General features: G+C 46.4%; 1 long non-coding RNA gene and 1 pseudogene across 2 annotated transcripts; one reads left to right on the top strand and one right to left on the bottom strand.

Moving 5' to 3' along the window:
* The first annotated feature begins 477 nt into the window (after positions 1–477).
* On the top strand, positions 478–3,731 carry LOC136454137 (uncharacterized; annotated as a pseudogene).
* A 4,098-nt stretch (positions 3,732–7,829) lies between these two features.
* LOC136451345 (uncharacterized) lies at positions 7,830–9,983 on the bottom strand. Of its 2 annotated transcripts, XR_010758586.1 has the most exons (6): positions 9,784–9,983; positions 9,506–9,564; positions 9,341–9,379; positions 8,373–8,534; positions 8,086–8,274; positions 7,830–7,974 (listed from the first exon to the last, which is right to left on the bottom strand). It is a non-coding gene; the product is annotated as an uncharacterized lncRNA (long non-coding RNA). The 2 variants fall into 2 exon arrangements; XR_010758585.1 differs by lacking the exon at positions 9,784–9,983 and having other exon boundaries at positions 9,506–9,636.
* Positions 9,984–22,131: the final 12,148 nt, after the last annotated feature.

The raw sequence follows: 22,131 nt of genomic DNA, 5'->3' as shown, positions 1-22,131 counted from the left end.
CGGCGGCCGAGCGCCAAGCGGCGTGCGGCGGCAGGGGCCTGGCGTGCAGCGGCGGGTGGCCGATCGGCCGAGGACAAGTTGCGCGCTGCTGGTGCCGTGGCACTGGGAATCCATGATTGGCTCGCTCCAATGCTCTGCTGCTGCTGATTTCCTGTCGTCCAGCTGAGGCAAGCACAGAGGTGAGTTGGCTGTCCCTTTCCTCCCTGGAATCATCATTGTGGTGGTAGTAGTTGTCAGTACGCATGGATTTCGAAGGAATCACTTGTGCATAGAGATTGTGGATTAGATTAGGGTTTAGGGTGATGGTACTTTAGAGTAGTTTATGCATAGGGATTGGTTGGAGAAGCTGAACATTTCTTTTTGTGGTGGTAGTAGTTGTCAGTACTTTAGAGTAGTTTACACATGGATTTTAATCCCTCTTGTTGTCTCTGGATTCGTTGTTTATACATTTCTTTTTGGTTTGTTTACATAGGACACATGGATTGGTTGGAGAAGCTGAACATTAGGTTCCATTACAATGGAGAGTTCCTTCATAATGGGAAGAAAATGTACTGTTGTGGTGGAACCGTGGCCACGTCCTACATTGACCATGACAAAGTATCCCTTCCTGAATTACTTAGGCATCTAAAGGACCACTGCACTGTTTTGGATGGCACCCTGTTGCACTGGTTAATTCCAGGGAGGGAACTGCACAATGGATTACGAGCACTAGTTGATGACCAGGCATGCCTAGATATGTTGAGATGCACCGATGATGGATTTTTTGCAGAAGTATATGTTGAGGCACCTGCTGCACAAGAAATATCAGATGATGAGGCTTGCAATGGCAGTGAAGATGAAGAAAGTGATTATGAGGATGAGATGGATGCTGAGTCTGAAGATGAAGCAGACATGGAAGATGAAGAAGAAGCACTACCTGAAGATGTTGACTTGGGGTCTACAACAAGACATATCATGCCATATAGTCCTCAGTCTGGAGTCATTGTACACAATCAAATAAAAACGGGTCCTGGTCATGGTGCTGCCAACAATCCTGCTGATAAGATATCAAGCACTAACAGTGAATTCCTTGCTGGAGATGATAGCAGCTCTGAAGAAGATGAAGAAGCCAAAGAGATACTTAGGAGGTTCAAAGAATTCAAGAAGAAGTTGAGTTCTGGTCAAATAGCACAGCTAGATGACATATTTGTTGGGGGTACAACAACACAAACTAGAGATTGCACTGTTATAGACGATGAAGGCAATGTAACCCCTTATGCCAAGAGTAGTGATGAAGATGAGTCATTTGAGGACTTGGGAAGTGATGCCGATGGACTTGTTACAAAGGAGAGCAAGTACCCAAGGTTTAGCAAGAAAGATCCAGTACCCAAGTTTAGTTTGGGGATGAAGTTCAATGGTAAAAGACAGTTCAAGAAAGCTGTCATTAAGTATGCTTTAGCTGAGAGGAAGGTGATCAAGTTTATCAAAGATGATGGTGACAGAGTGAGAGCAAAGTGTGACTGGCCAACTTGTCCCTGGGTTTGTTTGTTGACCACAAATTCCACTACAACTAGTTGGTAGATTTCAAGCTACAAGTGTGAACATAGCTGTCCACCAAGGAGAGATAACAAAATGGTCACTGGAAGGAGAATAGCAGAGAGATATGAGAAGATGATAAGAGCAAATCCAACTTGGAGTCTTGAAGCTATGAAGGTTACAGTCCAAGAGGAGATGTTTGCTGATGTTAGCATTGCAAAGCTCAAGATGGCAAAGAAAATTGTATTACAGAAGATGCTTGATGCCACAAAGGGTCAGTACCAGAGGCTTTTTGATTATCAGTTGGAACTGTTGAGAAGCAACCCAGGCAGCATTGTGATAGTGAAGGTACAAGAAAGGATGCCTATATTTGAGAGGATGTATATATGCTTAGATGCTTGCAGGAAAGGATTCTTGGCAGGCTGTAGGAAAGTAGTGGGTCTTGATGGGTGTTTTTTCAAAGGCGCCACCAATGGTGAGCTTCTATGTGCTGTTGGAAGGGACGCGAACAATCAAATGTATCCTATTGCATGGGCAGTTGTCAAAAAAGAGAACAATGACACTTGGGACTGGTTCTGTGACATATTGTTTAGAGATTTATAGTTGGTAATGGGGAAGACTGGGTGTTCACCTCTGATCAACAGAAGATATGATATTCTCAACTATTCATTTTTTCCAACCCTACTACAGTAATTAGTAGTGTTAATCTCACATGGTTTATTGTACACATGGAATACTTAATGCTGTACAGCACTGGGCTCCTTTGGCGGAGCATAGGAATTGTGCAAGGCACTTGTATGCCAACTGGAGGAAAAAGTTAAAGAAGAAGGAATGGCAGAAGAGGTGGTGGAAATGTGCTAAAGCATCATGCCCACTTTTATTCAACATGGCAAGGGCTAGACTGGCATAGTTCACTAGAGAAGGAGCACATGCACTGATGAACACAAATCCAAGTCATTGGAGTAGGGCATGGTTCAGGTTAGGCACTTACTGTGACTCAGTAGACAATAACCTTTGTGAATCATTCAATAAATGGATAGTGGAGGCCAGATTCTACCCTATCATCACCATGCTTGAAATGATTAGAAGGAAGGTAATGGTGAGGATCCAAGAGAATAGCACCAAAGTTGATAGATGGCCCACTATGATCTGTCCAAACATCCTTAAGAAGCTCAATGTGTACATCACTCAGTCTGGTTTCTGTCATGCAGTTAGTAATGGTAATGACAAGTATGAAGTAGTGCACTATGACCATAGGTGGACTGTGGATCTTACTGCAAGAACATGTAGTTGCAGGTACTGGCAACTGGCTGGTTTGCCATGTCCACATGCAATAAGTTGCATTTACTTCATCACACATTGCCTAGAAGACTACATAGCACCATGCTTTTCAGTTACTAAATTTAAGAAAACCTACAGTCACTACCTGCAACCAGTAGAGGGAATGCACAACTGGCCCATCTTAGAAAGGGAAAGGCCTCTAGCTCCACCATATGTTAAATTGTCAGGCAGGCCCAAGAAAGAGAGAAAGAGAGAGTCAACTGAGAAGCCTAAACCCAATAGGATATCCAAGGTAGGCACAGTTATCAGATGTAGAAATTGCAAAGGAGTTGGGCACAACAGAAAATCATGTGCTAAGAGAAATGGAATGTCAACACCTGCTGGTCCTTCTAAATCTGCAACTATGAGAATGTCAACACCTGCTGGTCCTTCTAAATCTGCAACTGTGAGAATATCAAGTGGACAACAAAGTTGTTCTACTGCAAGAGTTGTAGGCAACAGTAGGAAAAGAAGTTCTGACTTGACCACTTCAACGGAAACCTCTCAGGTTAGCCTACATTCTTTCAACAATGCACAACGTTTCTTTTGCATTTAACAAAATATAATCACTCACTCAGTCTTATTTGTTTGTAGCCACAAAAAAGAGAAAGGAGTCCATTGGCATAAATCAAGGGAGTGTGACAAGAACTAGTGCAGTAGCTAAAGTTTCTACAGACAAAGGAGGATCTGCTACACTAAACCTCAAGGCACAATTACCATTATCTCAAGCAAGCTCTAGTGTCACTGTACATATAAGCTCTGGATCAGCCTGTGCAAAAGCCAGTGCTCAAGAACCATCAAAGAGAGAAAAAATACCGGCAAAGTTCCAGCAGTACCTGATGCTTCCTCCTACTGCTGGTGCTGCTTCATCATCCGAGAGTGGCAGGAAGATATGATGCTATGACTTAAGTGTTTGGTCTGTTACTATGCTATCCATGTGTATGTCAAGACTCTGTTAGTCATATGTTGCCTTATGTGTGAAGACTTGTCATTGCCATGCTGTTGGCTTATGGAATTTGTATTTTGAGATCTCATATGCCATGCTGTTGGCTTCAATTACTATTATGTTATCCATATTGATGTCAATGTTATTTATGATGCCGTTCAGCGCTTTAACTATTGGCCTATGTGTGAATGGGCCGGCCTCTTTGCACGGACGACCCGTTCAGCGCCGCAAAACTAGGGTGGAACAGGGCAGAGGGGTAAAGTGTCTGGTTTTGTAAGTTGGAGAGTGTAGATTGTCTGGTTTCATAGTTTGAGGGTGAAATTCATACTCTTGTGTAAGTTGAGGGATGAAAAATGTACTTTACCCTTAGGAAAACTCTTGGAGATGAGTTTTTTTTTCTATTTTTGCCAAAAATCATAGATTGAGAGACTTTATTGGAAACTTTTGGAGATGCTCTAACCAATGAACTAGAAACACAAACATGTAGCACAAGGCCTCAACTATATATTCCATGGAGCAAGACTAGTTTTTCAGAACAAAATAATAACTAGTACTCAAAACTGGTACAAGACTGAATGACTCTGAAGGACTCTATATCAGCTACATACACTACACATTACAAGGATATATTATAACACTAGACCTTGAGACCTCGCTATTGGCCGTTTAGCAAAGCACTTAATTGTAAGTTTCACTACCGGAATCCTCGAATTTGTCGAGTATTTTTTTGTTTGCCGAGTGTATTCCCTCGGGCACTCGGCGAACAAGTTCTTTGCCGAGTGCTGCGCTAAAAACACTCGGCAAAAAAGAACACTCGGTAAATAGGGGGTTTGCCGAGTGTCAAAAAACACACTTGGCAAAGAGGGGGTTTGCCGAATGTTTTTTTTGACACTCGGCAAAGAAATAAAATATTTTTTCTAGGAAAGGAGGAGAAGAAAAAAAAACTTTGCCGAGTGCCCAGGTCCAGGACACTCGGCAAAGAAATAAAATCTTTTTCTGGGAAAGAATGAGAAGAAGAAAAATAAAAAAAAATCTTTGCCGAGTGCCTAGATCTGGGACACTCGACAAAGGACAAAATATCTAATTCACCCGCCCCTCCCCCTCCCCCCTTCTTGATTACCCCGCGAGCTCCCGGCCCGCCCCCAACGCAGCAGCGCGCCTCCCTCCTCCACACTCTCTCCCTCCCTCGGCGGCCATCCCCTCCCCTCCTCACCTGGCGGCGCCACCATCCCTCTCCCCACGGTGGCGGCGCAACCCATCCCAAACCCCATCCTCCTACGCCGACGTCTCCACTGCGACGGAGTTTGCGGCCACCGACGACCTGCGCGCCTCTGCTCCCGGCGAAAGAGGTATGCCCTCCTCTCTCTTTCTCTCTCAAATCCATGGTGGATCCATCCCTTACCCTCTCTCTCTTGCAGATTCATGGCGGGGGAGGCCTCACCGGCGTCACGGGCATCAACTCCGACAGCGGGGGAGGCCTCACCGGCGGCGTTCCTCCCCTCCCCTCCTTTGCTCATAGGTCCGGTGGCCGGAGGCCGGATCCGACAGCGCGCGGTCGGATCTCGACGGTGGGCGGCCGGATCTCCCTCCACCTTCTTCTTCCCCGGCGGGCCTCCCTCCCCTCCCCCTTCTTCTTCCCCGGCCTGGGCGTGGTGGCGCGGCGTGGTGGTGGTGTGGCGTGGTGGTGGTGCGGCGTGGTGGGGCCCTCCCTTCTTCCCCGGCGTCGTGGCGGCGGCGTGGATGGTGGTGGTGCGGCGTGGTGGTGGTGCAGCGTGGTGGTGGTGCGGCGTGGTGGGGCCCTCCCTTCTTTCCCGGCGTGGGGGCGGCGGCGTTGATGGTGGTGCGGGCGTGCCTTTTTTACTTTTTTTTTGAAAAAAAAAGTTTGCTGAGTGTTTTTTGGGCACTCGACAACTTCTTTGCCGAGTGCCTGACAGAAAACACTCGGCAAACTAGCGTTTGCCGTTAACAAAGTTGCCGAGTGTAACACTCGGCAAACCCTTTACCGAGTGTTTTAAGGACTTGGCCGAGTGCCCCCTGGCACTCGGCCAATCTCCTGTATCTGGTAGTGCTTGTGACCACGTCAACTTAAATAAGTGCAACACAACTGTAGGCCTGAAGTTGACCTAGTACAGAGAAATGCAGTTATTAATATAAAGTCAAGTCTGACAAAACATATGCATTGTCAAAAAAAAATTGCAAATCTTGTTTTTCGAGAAGTTAAATAGTTTAAATTTTGACTAAATTTATATAAAAAAGTACTAACATTCATGATAAAAAAAACTAGAAGAACGCCCCGCGCGTTGCTGTGGAAATTATTGGTGAAATTATACTACTTATATTTACTAATATAATTGAATAAATATCATAATACATGTTAGTGGATGATTTTTAGCATTCTGATGTGGACAACAAAATATATGTTAGTAAATGATGTAGTTTGCTAATGTAAATAGGTTGAATGAAGACATAATGGCATGTGTTAGTTGGATGTGTTAGTGATGTTGATGTGGACACTTTTTATGGCAAGATAAATTGCTAGTGGAGTTTATCTTTATAAGAGATTAGAAGTATACACCGCGTGTTGCTGCAGGAATTACGGATTAGTGGATTGCGTGACATATTGACGTGGACAATAAAATGCTTATGCCCCGACGTGGACATTACAATTGCATGTGCTGGTGAATTTTAATTGTATGTGATAATGTATTGTCTAGTTGGACGTGGATATTACAATTGTGTGCTAGTGGATTTTCATTGTATGTGATATTGCATTGTCTAATTGGACAGCTTGAATGTTGAGAGAAATATGATAGTGTGATTACAATTGCATGTGCTAGTGGATTTTAATTATATGTGATGGTGCATTGCCTAGTTAGATGACTTGCATGTTGAGAGAAATATGACAGTGGAGTTTTGCTTTATAAGAGTATAAGATAAGAGATATAGATATCATTAGGTTATCTGTCTTCTTTTTAAAAAAAATGTGACATCTGCTCCATATAATGACACGCTTCATTGATTGATTATTTCGTCTTTTATTTCACTATACTAATATACACTAATCAAATTCCGTCGCATGTTCATTGCTTGGACTCGATCCGTGTTGACACGCTTCACGTACGCTCCAATATATGATTCGATCACGAGAGAGTGGTGTGAGTGTGACGACGCTAGCTCGCGTCGCGTCGCGATTGAACAACTTCAACTTAGCGACGTCTGATGAAGGAGTGATAGATGTCTTGAAAATAAAGACAAGGGAGATGAATGAGGAGTCGACATTGGCTTGTCCGGAAATGAGATTAACATGGGTAGACGACATACGATTGCCTCAACTTGACCAAAATGATGATAGAATTGTGTGAGGAAAAAAAAAAGACAATGATTTGGTCATCTAACATAGATTTAGGGCTTTGGACAAGATTAAATCAAAAAGAACTGTGAGTTTAGAAATTCGATCAGGCTCAATTTGGATTTAGGGTTTTAGAGATTGGACATGATATTTGGGAAGATGAGGTTTAGATCATATCTAAGCGTTCTCAAAACATATTTAAATTCATTTTCAAGCATAAACTCTGTGCAAAGGCAAGAATGGAAGAAACATTAAATTAAGTTATGAAAATTGTAGAAACTCACACGGTTTTCCAGTATCTAAAATGTTGACAACTTAACTAAAGTTGAGAAATTTTAGAAAGTAGTAAAAAAATCTTTTGTTTTGTTTAAGTGTTTTCAATCACATGCAAAAGAGAATTTTAGAGTGTGACACGCCGAGATGACACGTAGGCCCCAAAATCCAATGACCGGACCGCGAGAGAATGGCGTGATGACGTACGCTAGCTCGGTCGTCGTGCACGTTTGGAGAACTGAGCATGCATAGCGACGGCAAACAACGTTTGTTTCCCCGCGTTGTGCATGCACTAGTATCAGGGCGCGCGCCTTCGCGCGCCCGTGCAGCAATACGTGAAATTATAAGTATGCTCATCAAAACTTTATTTTAATGTGGCCTTCTTGTAACTGACCTGTTTCGAGACGGTAATTCAGGTGAGGAAGATCTAGAAAAAAGTTTCAGTATATTAGTGTTTTATTTATGAACCATGAAAAGTCTGCGTTGAAACTGAAACCCCGTTCTCCTGGCTCTGTCGTTTGTTGTTGATGTGGAAAACGCTTTGGAGGTCCTCCTCCCAATAGCTTCTAGGCTAAAAAATCAAAAAACGTAAACGAAAGCTACGTTAGGGCTCAATTTGATTATTCAGTAAGCTAACTAAAAGGATAATGAAAATGAACTCGTCAAGCATCAGTTAGTTTACCTGCAAGTTTGTGCTGGTTGTTCCGTCTTCAAAAGCATATTGCCCATTGGTAGCCTCGGACAGAGGCAGGTCCAGCGGGTTGAGGCCTCTCGAAGCCGTTTGGAACGAATGACTGGAACACATCTCCTTGGTTGCTGAACAGAAACCCTGGGCTACAGTTCTGCAGTGAGAAGACCGAGCTTGGAATATCTGAATTTTGACAGTGCCATGTGTGAGTAATCTACTAATTTGGTTGATTGGTCTATCACAGGACAGGGCATGCTCAAAAGGGGAAAGTCTAAACTTACATCTTTTTGTAGGAGGGTAACAATGATGCACATATCACCACAAGATCGAGAAGCAACCATTCATTACAATCGTCAGAAGTCTTGTGTCAGCCTGATTCACAATTTTGTGGAACAAATGGCAGCTATCTTTCTGAATTGAGGATTCAGAACCAGACCATGAACCTATTATTTAAAAAGAACGTTATGAACAACAATAGCAAACTGTGAACAGGATATTCATCTCAATGGATTTCCTCAAAAAATCCATACAATGGAGACTGATATTGTTGAGTTTGTAACATAAAACCTTTAAAAACTAGCATGTGAATAAGTATTTAAAAGTAAGTCAGTAAGATAGGAAGAAATATAGCTATTCAATGAGACCCACTTGAGCAGTACCAGAGGATGAAGAGGCAACAGCTTTTAGCACTTTGTAAAATCTATTTTTGTGTCATCTCTAATGTTCCGCCAGTAGATTAAAAAGTATCTTTTTCCCTCTGAAAATCTAGCAGCAAATACCAAATTCAGTGCAGAAGCAATTTTTGAGTGTCACTGAATCATAATGCAGAACTAAAATTAGCTGTTGCTTCCCAAATTAGGACCTGATTTTGCTTTAGCCCCAAATTAGAAAAAGGTAACGATACAGCCATCAACAAAGGACAACAGTAACTGTTTAACCTGCATATAGTAATCTTTATTACCAAAGTTAACCAAAGTATTAGGCAGATCTCAATCATTAACCAACGCATCTCACGTTATCATACACAAGGAAAAGTAAACCCTCTCGTTTAATCAGGAAACGGTGATATGTGAATGCTGTTGAAATTTAAATTAACAAACTAAAAACCTCGGTTATCATTTTTTTACTAAACTTTACAGAACATGAAACTTGTAGAGCATACCAGAGGGTGGCCTGCTCCTAACCTTACATCATCCTACCAAATTCATTATTTATTATAACAGGGAAAAGTTTTAGAAAGCAACCATACCTAGAGATAGGCTGTTTTTTTTCGTCACACCACAAATACCTGGAATAAGTTAGTAAAGCACATTTACGTTGACAACAATAGAATCCAAAAAATATATTCATCAATTGACATCTAGCGGGTCTTGAGAAGCACTTAATTTTTTTGGTATAAATCCTAAATACTCACCAATAGAAGAACATGTCCACCAAGGCCAACCGATTGCTTAAACACTCGGAGGTACCCTCCTGGATCGTAATAGTGGAAGATCAGAAATTTAGCATTAGGGGACTCAGAAGATCCGATGAGACAAAGCTGAACTAGTCACGGTAATACATGGCCACTGCAGGCAATTTTTTAAGGAAATCAACATCTATTAACTCCAACAGATAGAATAGATAGAGGATTAATAGAACCCTAACAACACAGCCATTGACAGAGGCATGAAAAGAGCGGCGGCCAATCACCTGTGCAAGCGGAAGATGTAGGAAGAGGCTTTCTCGGGGAGGATCCACGACACAGAGCAGCAGGAGAGCGCAACCACCAGATCAACCCACCGAGCTTCACCGCCGCCGCGGCCAACAAGAAGGGCGAAACCCTAGGTCGGGTTGCCGCTACCCTGGGGCCGCGTGGCCGTCGCTAAACCCGGCGCGAGAGGGAAGGGCCATGGATGAGGAGGAGGACGAGAGGAGGAGGGTGGCCATCGTCGTGCCGAGGGCCAGCCACCACCGAGGCTACCTAGATGCGCCGTCGCCCGTCCGTCAGGAGGGAGAGAGCGAAGACGAGAGAGACGGAAGGGGAGAAGTTTCCCAAACAAAAAGCTGAAGCTGAGTATATATTTGTTCTCCTGAATTCAGACAAGAAGCTGAAGCAGCTACAAAGAAGCCAACGAAGAGCGAAAAAAAGTAAAGAGAATCACGAGGAAGTGCTTCGGGTAAAAGCCGATTCAGTAAATCGTGGGCGTATACTTCGAGATCTAACGGCGGTAAAATTTTTGGGCGACGTGGACGGGGCTCCTGTCGGAGGAGCAGGGCGGGCTTGTTTGGGTAAATGCGAGTGCGAGAGCGAGAGATATTGCACTTGCGCACCCCAACCGGTTGGCGCCACAACACAAACATGTTTGAAAAGCCCTGCTCCACTCAATAAAATGACACACACACACAACCCGACGTCCCGACTGGTGCCACTGACTTGTTCTTCTGGCTCCTGTTATCGCGGCCGGTTGAGCCACTTCTTGACCTTCCACGAGACCTCAATGACCGTACCAACGTGATAGTCTATCTAGAAGAAAAGCAGCACAACACGTTCACATGTGCCACGTAACCATGTGTTTGGTTTGGGGACCAAGAGGGTTGGGTCAGACCCAACCTAGTTTTTAGGGATGGGTCGGACCCATTTCTTGTTTGATAGGGCGTTGGGTTCATCCCACGTTTTTTGTTTGGTTAGAGGGTTGAGTTGAGAAGGACTGAACCGCTGACACATGGGGCCCACATGTCATTGTCTGGGTCTTCTTCCTCCTTGCCCTCTTCTCTCTCCTCTGCCGCAGCTGCTGCTTCGCACCAGCGCCCACGCTCCTTGCCCCGAACAGGCTGGGGAGTGGCGGTGGAGCACCTAGAGGACCACGCGCATCCGCGAGTGCCCTCAGTTCGCTCCACAGCGGCCCGAGGTTAGCCGTCCATGCGCACAGGGCCCGACGGCAGGGCGGCTTTGTGATGACGAACTGCGATGGCAGAGGGAGGACCGGCGTGGTGGTGCTGGAGCTTCACCAGGCTAGATAAGTGGTCGCGGACCCGAAGGCAAGCTCAGAGGAGGAGGAACGGCGATAGCGGCTCTGCTCGGCCATGGTGGTCGCGTCTGCGAGCAGCAGAAGCGCGAGAGGGAGAGCCTGGGCGTGCTCGGCAGCTCCACATCGTGTGGAGAGCCAGCGGCCACGCGCCGCACCGGCGCCACGCCCTCCCCCAGCGGCCGTGCCCCGCACCAGCTCCACGCCCTAGCCCCGTGCGGCCACACGTCCCAGTTCATCCCACACGGTCTGCTTGATTTGGAGGGATGAGGCCAACCTGCATCTTGGAGCATATTCCTTACTGGGTTCAACCCAGTTTCATCCAACCCACAAACCAAACAGCAGATCATCTGTGATGGACCAGGGATATCCCAGATGTGATAGAACCACCCAAATTATACTGGCCCACGTGTACCCATCACTGCTCTAAAGACCTCTAACTGTTGTACATGAAAGCCGAATAATCCGGTAGTCTATCGGGTGTCCTCGGGGAACCCCGAATCATCCACATTTTACAACTCATATAGGATCAACAATGGAGTTACCACAACATTACACACTTTATACAAAAGTAACTTACATCGGAGTGTGAAAAGACTTATAACAATAGTCTACAAAACATGTTCAAGTCAACTTAAGTTCCAAAATGTGAGTAGAATTGCAGAAGCGACTTAGGTAGCACATCTATGGTAGAAGAGATGTCCAGATCATGTCGAGCCCACTAACATGACCTCAACTAGAAGCATGAGTCGGATCCTGCAACAGGGGTTAACAAACCCTAAGTACTTGAGGGTACTCAACAAGTCTTACCCTACTAAAAGAAAAGACTGCAAGGGTATGCAGGCTTAAAGGAAAGTTTGAAGCAAGAGTAACTTTTGCAGAAAAAGCTTACTACAGGTGGATCCTTACTTTTAATGTTTTAGCTTTCGTATTAAGTCATTATGGTATCCAGTTTGTACTTGATCTAATTCAATCACTTCTTTAATCAGCCCATCTCATCTTCATCTCCTATCCACAAGTAACCATGTTCCATTGATTAACTATGATGTAGAGCAGAGAATCGAGTCTCCTTTTCCGAGAAGCACGGTGATTCGAATCAATTTGGCCTAGCTGGGGTTTCCTTACCACACAACATATGCAGGTCCTAGACCAACATATATCAACCTTCACTTGGATCCTCCAAAACTGGAACGGGTTCGCGCCACCCGAGAGCATAGTACTCCACCACCCTACCCTATTCAAGTAGGGTGGGTACACGCTACTCTCGCCATCTCTCCACTCCCAGTGCGCGGTTGTCCTTTCCCATAATGGAATAGCCGAGATATTAGGCTTACCGGAGTATGTGGCTAGTACTATAAAGTCTCCATTCACACAGGTCAACAACGGTATGGTCCTCAATCGACACAGGAGGAGCAATATAAAGAGACTCCATTCTTAATGCAAGCTACCCGCCTGGTCTCAATTTAACATTATCATTTATCATGGTATTCTCATGACCCATCAGCAGAGCCGAGAAGAGCAAGGTAAAACCTATTTCTCGCGAATGACGAAACCATCATTCGACTTCTATCAAAGTCTAAGCATTACTAAGCATTAGAGATATCGACTTATTCATACTAACAGGGTAGAACTACGGATACCTAAAAATCAAGGTAATCATGCAGCAACGATATCTGACAACTCCTAATTACTTAATGCACATCTCACAAGACTTAAAGTGTAATAAAGATTTATAAAACTAAGATAGGGTTTATGCTCCCGGGCTTGCCTGTGTTGCAGAGAAGGTTAGTTCCACCAAGGATCTCTGGATTCATTAACACCACGGGTGGATAGACCTCCTCCAAAACTTTGATGCACATGAGTCTTCTCACTCTCGTATACTACACGTAATAAATGATGCTTCGCTTAACATGATGGAATCTTGACATGATGCATGATAAAAGACACACAAGTGCATAACAGGAGCTAAACAAAGTTATTATCTTGAGTACAACTTTCCTTCACTAAGAACTAAGAACTATGGTCATTATCTTACAAAGCATTTTAATTAATTAACTATCTAGTTACTTAGTTGTCTATCATGAAAGGGTTAACATTTAACTTAACTCATGCTCATTATAAAGAATTATAAAACTAAACATTTAATTAAACCATTTTATTTATTATATAACATGTTGATTCAAAACATATCAAGCAAGTAATTCCATTGCCAAGGAACAACAGGGGTTTGAGTGTTCCAAGGTCCACAAACAATCCCAAAATCATTACAAAGTCATTTAGGAATTTATAGAAACCATTTTGTTATTTTTATTAATCCATAAAAGGCATTTAAACATACTTAAATTAATTAACCAATTTAGAATTATCAAAACAGTACCAAACTTTTTTGTGAAGGTAGGTATTAGTATGTAAAGCATACATAAAAAGTTTCATGATTAAAGCACAATTATTTTGACCTATAAAAATCATGCAAGGTCCATTTATTAATTAAAAGAGGTAATTTTTAAGCATTTCAAAACTACTGAAAATGCTCAACTCATATTTTTCCTAGGTAGTGAACATCATAACAGAGCTACGTAAAAAATTTCACTTTTGTGTCATGATTCTATATTTTCTTACGAATTAAACAAAACTAACACATATTCATATTTTCTGAAAATCAAAAACCGTTTGAAAACATTTCGTACTCACCCCAGCGACCCACGGTCACTAACACGCGGGACCCGTGGTCAAACCGACCCTACCGGCCTTGACCGCGGCTGCGCTGCTCGTCGCCGGTGAAGTCGCCGGCGACGAGACCGGTACCCCTAGACTTCCCATGACCCCGCGTGTGGGGGTATTAACCCCTATACCCTTACGGCTAAGCTTAGGCCGGCCCAGATCAGTGGGTCCGGTCCACCAAAAGACGACGCGCGGCTCGGCCAACCTGTTCGAAGTCCCACGCAAGGAGTCAAGACAGATTTGGCGATCAAGCAAGATCTTGGTCGGTTAGAATAGGAATCCTTATCCGGCCACCTATGGCAATTGTAACTGGCTAGAATTAGTTTCCAGATCTGTAACCCTACCCCCCGGACTATATAAGGTGGGCAAGGGACCCCTCTAAAAAACACCTCTCATTGACATACAACAATACAATCAGACGTAGGACGTAGGTATTACGCCTTCTTGGCGGCCGAACCTGGATAAAACCTCGTGTCTGTCTTACGTCACCGTCTTGTTTGTGGCTTGCGCATCTATCTGTCGGCAATCTACTACCTTGGGCATACCCCTAGGTAGACTGCCGACCATATTTTGTCGACAGTGGTGCACCAGGTAGGGGGTGTGCGTACTGCTCTCCAAGCAAACAAGATGGTCATCATCTCTGGCTCTATGGCTACGTCGAACGGCCTCACGTTCACCATCGGCCAGATCACCTGGACCACCGGCTCCGACGACTTCATCGCCATGACCACGGAGGAGGCATGGATTCAGTCTGCGTCGACCACTGCTTCACCTGCATCAGCTACGGCTCCGACCACGGTGGATACGGCTCCGACCACGGTGGATACGGCTCTGACCACGATGGATCGGGCTCCGACCATGGTACATCTGGCTCCGACCATGCCTGCATCATCTTCAACCACGTCGACCACTCGTCGTCCGCTTCCTCACTACGAAGGGAAGCAGATCGACAACACCGACCTACTCGACTCCATCGATCGGGTCGGCACCAAACTCGCCGAAACCCTAGCTCTAGTAAGTGCAATTCAAAGTCAACCTAATGAGCAGGTAACCGCTCCCCACAACAGATCTACCCGACCCGCTCGGGCCAATCGTCCTGCACGACTTGGTACAGATCTCGTGGTCATATCTACTCCTGAAGGGCGCTCCGCTCGTCGCCGACCAGCCTCCACGATGAGACTTTGGCTCTCTGAGTGCGAAGCCTCGATAGAGAACTACCAGGCCCAGCCCTACGGCCTACGAAACGCTGCCTCCAACTACGCGTATAATATATAGTGCTGCTCAGATCTGTGTCTTGTACATCTACCTCGGCCGAAGCCACGCAACTTTGTCAACATGATTCGGATTAAGGATTATCAAGAAGGATCCGTCCACATGGTCCAAGAGGGTGACTCTAGCTCCTCGTCTGGCATCGCATCTAATGCCTCCGTCCACACCGAGCTCTAGCATCACGACGATGAAGGCATCGAATACGATCTGGATATCCTAGACCACGCCCTGGGGTTCCCACAATTCCCATCTTTCCCGCCAAGTCGAGGGGATTTGATCAATGTTGTCAGCAATGATGAACCACCAGCAGTTGGCAAAACAGAACAAGAAAGGATTGCATGCGAGGCACGCAATATTGACCGGTTTAATCGCTGGCAAATCAATGCTGAAGCAGAAGAGGAGGCACGGCGCATAAGGGTCCAACCACGCGACCTCAACAATGCTTTCGACAGGGTGGGGGACAAACAGGTCTTCAGGACTCCAAGCGCCAACGTAGCCATCGCTATGGCGACAATGCAACGTCTACCCAACACCCTAGAAACCCAAGTAGTTCACGATGATATACAAGCTTATCTGACGGCTGCTATGGCTCAGACCGCAGAGATGGTGAATCAAGCCCGGGCTCCATCCGTTTCAGTTGAATCAAGCCACAGCCACCAATACTCAAGTCACTCATAGCCACCCAACCAACGTGGCTCGCGCAACAACGACCCATCAGACAACCGTCAAGGCAGAAACGGTGGTCATGATGGTGGTCGGGACGACAACCGCCGTCGGGAGGACAACCGCCGCGACATTCGGGATGACAACCGACGAGATAACCGCGATAATCGCCGCGGTCACCACGGTCATAGGGTTAATCAGGATGGCAACTAGGATCACCATGATGGCAATAACGATCTCCACCGCTACCTCGGGGAACGCGATCGCATCAACCAGAGAGCCAACGATCGAGCATCCCACGAAAGTTATCGCCGTATGGAATATGACACTGCCCACGACCCGCCAGGTTTGAAGCAGTTTACTCCACACCTTCATCAAGTCATATGGCCCAAGAACTTCAAGCTCGAGAAACTTCAGAAGTACGATGACAAGGAAAACCCCGAATTATGGGTCATGCTCTACGAAACTACGTGCAGATCAGCCATGGCTGACGAGCACGTCATGTCTAACTACTTCCTAGTCACTGTTGGCCATGCAGGTCACCAATGGCTGGTCAGCTTGCCGGCGAACTACTTTGATTCTTGGCAAGAGCTCAAGCAAGCCTTCATCGACAACTTCATTGCTACTTGCGAACAACCCGGCAACAAATATGATCTGCAACAGATTCAAGATCAAAAAGATGAGCCACTGCGTGAGTATGTCCGGCGTTTCTTGGAGATGCGCATCAAGGTCCCATCAATCTTCGACAACGAGGCAATCGAGACTTTCATCACTGGCCTCCGCTTCCACGACGCCCTGAGGGACAAGCTCCTCTGCAAGAGACCTGAATCAGTCACAGCGCTCCTGGCCACCGCTAAGAAATATGTGGACGCCGATGATGCTAAAAAGATAATTATCGAAGAAGCAGCAAGGGTTCCACGCTCCGACCACCCCCCACACTGCGACTACTACCGCGGCAACCATGGTCGGAATGACAATTTTGACCACCACAACCAGCGCAATGACTCCCACGACCACCGCGACCAACGTAATCAGCGGCGTAACCGCTGCGACGATTATAGGGGCAAGCGTGCTTGGGAAGACGACGGCGAGGTCAACACCGTTAAAAAAGGTGGCGGACGTCGTAACTACGAAGACGACTATGCCAAAGCATTGAAAGGGCCTTGCCAGCTCCATCCTAAGTCAAACCATACCATGGAGAACTATCGCGTTCTCAAGTCTATCTACATGAGTCAATAGGCTCCGGATACGTCCGACAAGCCTAACGACGTAGGGGAACAGCACAACGAGGACAACGACGACAAAGACGTAGATCCTTGTCACAAGTACATCAAGCCAACCGATCGCATGCACACCATCATCGGAGGCAAAGTGTCCATCAAGACCAAACGAGAACGCAAGCTGCTCGCCCGTGCTTGCTTGAACGTGGCCAACACCGACAACCTCCTCACCGATCCGTGGCTCCCTCCGTGGTCTCACCGCAAAATCTCCTTCAGTAGAAAGGACCAATGGGCCATAATACCTGAGCCAGGACGTTTTCTCCTGGTCCTCGATCCTTGTATCAACAAGGTTCAGTTCGACAGAGTACTGATCGACGGCGGTAGCTCCATCGATATACTGTTCAAGAACAGTCTGTCCACCCTGAAAATAGCCCAGGCGGACCTCAAGCCGTACGAGGCACAGTTCTAGGGTGTTCTCCCTAGACAGAGCTCTATACCTCTTGGGCAGATCACGTTACCTATGTAATTTGGGACTCCGGACCACTTCCGCACTGACTACGTCAACTTCGTGGTCGCTGACTTCGACGGCACCTACCATGCTATTCTTGGTCGACCGTCGCTCACCAAGTTCGTGGCCATACCTCATTACAGGTATCTGGTGCTCAAGATGCCTACCAAGAAAGGAGTTCTAACCCTCCGAGGCAACGTGTACACATCTTATACCTACGAGGACAATAGTTTCAAAATAGCAGAGGCTCACGACCTCTCTATTTGCATGGCCAAGACCATGCTCGACGCTAAGAAGACCTCGGCCGACCACCTGGAGATCCTGGGGCTCGAGGCTCCACGCAAGAACATCAAGTCTAAGGAGCACAAGGTGATTCAGCTAGTCGACGGTGATCCCAGCAAAACGGCCCTTATCGGGGCCAACCTAGATCCCAAATAGGAAGACGCGCTCATCAGGTTCTTGAGGAGCAACATGGATGTGTTCACATGGAAACCTACTGACATGCCCGGTGTACCTCGGAACTTGATCGAGCACTCCTTGAATGTCAACGGCAAGGCCAAACCTATCAAGCAGAAGCTATGATAGTTCGCTCATGACAAAAAGGAGGCGATTAGGGTAGAAGTTACGCGGCTTTTGGTAGCCGGATTTATCAAAGAAGTGTATCATCCGGAGTGGTTAGCCAACCCGGTTCTTGTACGGAAAAAGAATAATGAATGGAGAATGTGCATTGATTACATTGATCTCAACAAACACTGCCCTAAGGACCCCTTTGGCTTACCTCGCATAGACAAGGTCATAGATTCAACCGCCGGTTGCGAGCTGCTTTCCTTTCTCGATTGCTGCTCTGGTTATCACCAGATCGCTCTAAAAAAGGACGACCAGATCAAGACATCTTTTATCATGCCTTTCGACGCCTACTGGTACACGACCTTGTCGTTCGGGCTCAAGAACGCCGGGGCTACCTACCAACGCGCTATACAAGCCTGCCTCAAAGACAAGATAAAAGACGACCTCGTCGAGGCTTATGTTGATGATATAGTTGTCAAAACCAAGGAAGCACATACCCTTGTTGACAACCTGGAATGCACCTTTGCAGCCCTTAACACATTCCAGTGGAAATTAAACCCAAAAAAGTGCATCTTTGGTGTTCCTTCTGGCATACTACTTGGCAACGTCGTCAGTCACGACAGCATACACCCTAACCTGGAGAAAGTCAAAGTTGTCTTGGACATGAAGTCGCCCAAAAAGGTGAAGGATATTTAGAAGCTTACCGGATGCATGGCCGCTCTCAGCCGTTTCATATCAAGATTAGGCAAAAAAAGATTACCATTCTTTAAACTGCTCAAAGCATCCGAAAAGTTTGAGTGGTCGGAGGAAGCAGATGCTACCTTCACATAGCTGAAACAATACCTTACGTCACCTCCGGTCCTCACTGCTCCCAGAGAAGACGAAACACTCCTGCTTTACATTGCGGCTACTAATCGAATGGTCTCCACAGCCATGGTGGTCGAGCGCGACGAGCCCAGCCACATCTGCAAGGTATAGCGACCAATCTATTTCATCACTGAGGTACTCAATGAGTCCAAGACCAGGTACCCATAGATTCAGAAGTTGATCTATGCCATAGTGATAACATCCCAAAAGTTGAAACACTACTTCGACGGATATCGTGTGGTAGTCATGACTGAGTACCCTCTACGAGACATCATTAGCAACAAGGATGCGAACGGGCGCATCGTCAAATGGGGAATGGAGCTATGCCCCTTCTCCTTGGAATTTGCAAGCCGTACTACAATCAAGTCTCAGGCACTCGTCGATTTCATCGTCGAGTGGACAGACTTAAGCACGCCTGCCTCTCCGGGATCCGACGGGTATTGGACAATGTACTTCGATGGCTCTCTCAACATCGACGGTGCAGGAGCAGGAGTCCTTTCGTGTCACCATCCAAGGAGCGGCTCTGGTACGTCCTTAGGATTTATTTCCCAGCATCTAATAATGCCGCCGAGTACGAAGCATGCCTACATGGTTTGCGCATTGCGATTGAGCTTGGCGTTAAATGTCTCTATGTCTACGGAGACTCGGCTCTGGTCATCAACCAACTCAACAAGGACTGGGACACGACTAGCGAAAAGATGGATGCATACTGCAAATCGATCAGAAAGCTGGAAGGCAGGTTCTATGGCATCGAGTACATACACGTGGTCCGAGACAAGAATCAAGCAGCGGATGCACTATCAAAGTTAGGATCATCCCGAGCCAAAGTCCCACATGGCGTATTCGTCCAAGACCTGCTCACGCCTTCCATCGAAGAGGAAGATTCCACGATCGACAAGCCTCCAGACCAGCAATTGGTGGCTACGGTTCTGGCATCGAGCACCACCGAGCCGCCTCCGACCACTCATGAGCCCAACTAGAGAATACCTTTCATCAAGTACCTAACAGATGGCAGTGGTTACACTGATCGGACAGAAAACGAGCGCCTGATGCGTCACAGTAAGCAATACCTGCTCGTCGATGGCAAGTTATGGCGCAAGAATGCAAAGGAGGAAATCTTGATGAAGTGTATAACCTAGGAGGATAGCGAACATCTCCTGGACCAAATCCACTCTAGCTCATGCGGCAACCACGCGGCCTCAAGAACATTGGTCGGTAAGGCTTTCCGAGCAGGGTTCTATTGGCCGTTAGCAGTAGCCGACGTAGAGAAGCTAGTCCGCCACTATGAGGGTTGTCAGTTCTTCACTAAGAGAATCCATGTACCAGCACATGAGATCCAAACAATACCAGCCTCTTGGCCCTTCGCATGCTGGGGACTGGATATGATCGGGCCCTTCAAACCGGCTCCTAGGAAATTTACATGCGTCTTTGTGCTGATCGACAAATTTTTCTAAGTGGATAGAATACATGCCTCTGGTACAGGCATCCTCAGAAAAGGCTGTCACGTTCCTCGACCAGGTCATCCACTATTTTGGCATACCCAACAGCATCATCACTGATCTGGGTACTCAGTTCACCGGGAACGCTTTTTGGGACTTCTACGATGAAAGGAGCATAGTAGTAAAATGTCTCGATGGTGCACCCTAGAGCTAATGGACAAGTCGAGCGGGCAAATGGCATGATCTTGGATGCATTGAAGAAGAGGATATACAGAGAAAATGACAGCTCCCGGAAGATGGCTCAAAGAGTTACCAGCCGCGGTCTGGGGCCTCAGAACTCAGCCTAGTCGTAGTACCAGCGTCTCACCATACTTTATGGTTTACAGCGTTGAGGCAGTCCTCCCAGCAGATATAGCTTTTAGATCAGCACAAGTAGAGAACTTCGATGAAGGCAAGGTCAATGAAGTACGGGAGCTAGAAGTGAATAGTGCAGAAGAGAAGCGGCTTGATTCTTGTGTACGTACAGCCAAATACCTTGCTGTTTTGCGCAGGTACTACAACAAGAATGTTAAAGAGCGCTTCTTCGTGGTCGGGGACCTGGTCCTGAAGTGGAAGACAAATCAGGCTAGTGTCCATAAACTCGCAACCCCATGGGAGGGGCCCTTCATGATTAAGGAAGTCACACGACCAACGTCTTACAGGTTAGCTCACCTGGACGGTACGGACGTACCAAATTCATGGCATATCGACAAGCTTAGATGTTTCTATGCTTAACTACTGAGATATGTACTCCTCTTGTACTTTCGATTTACTTCAATAAAGCTATTATGATTTCTCCGACCACTCTAATGTGTCACTTCAAATTTTATGGTTATTCTAACTTAGCCAGTAAAAGTCGACCACCATTCCTTCTATGGTTTTTGGAGCAGGCCCTGTCTCCAGTTTCTCCTAACGCGTGCATGGGATCCGCTCTCTATGCTACGGGTGATCGGTAGGTCCCCCCTGGTTTGACTTGTCCACGTCTACGTGTGCATAGGTCACGCACCTCACACTTCGACCACATGGCAAACTAGGGCCACACAAACTTTTCGGGATGATGTGTCGAGTAAAATGGTACAACTAAACAAAACGTTAACATGTTCTCACTTAGTTACACCAAAATGAGTTTCAAGCTTAAATATGTTTTATACAAAGCAAACAAGCTTATGATGATATATAGTTATGTTATTACAAGCTTGCCTAAAGAGGCCCAAGTTTACAATAACACAACTACATCCTTCTTCTACAGCTCTAGCCTATTCTATTGGCTGGTCGGGACACGCGGCACCCGCTGCTCGCTACTTCCGATATCCTACTCGAGTCTCGGGGACTCTTGTACTGGTCAAGCTGAAGGGGATGGCCCCACCAATGCCTGGCTGGTCGAGACCGTAGGTTTCGTTGGTTGGCTCGCAACTGACGGCGTTTCCAGCTGACTTGTCGATGGCATACCCTGTACAGGTGCTGTCCCACCTCCACACAGGTTAATGTCGCCAATTATCTTTGACGACAGGTCTAGCTAGGTCATCCAAAGCTCCTCAGCCTTGTCTGGGTCTACCTCCTTCAGGTAACTAGCCTCCAGGCGCTTGAGATCGATCAGAGGGTAGTGGGCACGCACCATGCTTAGCACATGTGCACCTGTGTACTCACCCACCTCCTTCACAAACTCTTGGAACCATCCCCATGCCTTTTGGCATCTCTCGACTAGTCCGAGCTACGGCGTCCTTAGCACTTCCTCTGTA

This window comes from Miscanthus floridulus, chromosome 5, assembly GCF_019320115.1.
Source record: "Miscanthus floridulus cultivar M001 chromosome 5, ASM1932011v1, whole genome shotgun sequence".
Classification (NCBI taxonomy): Eukaryota; Viridiplantae; Streptophyta; class Magnoliopsida; order Poales; family Poaceae; genus Miscanthus; species Miscanthus floridulus.
Note: the sequence above shows the minus strand (reverse complement) of the source record. Positions and strands in the feature narration are given on the sequence as shown.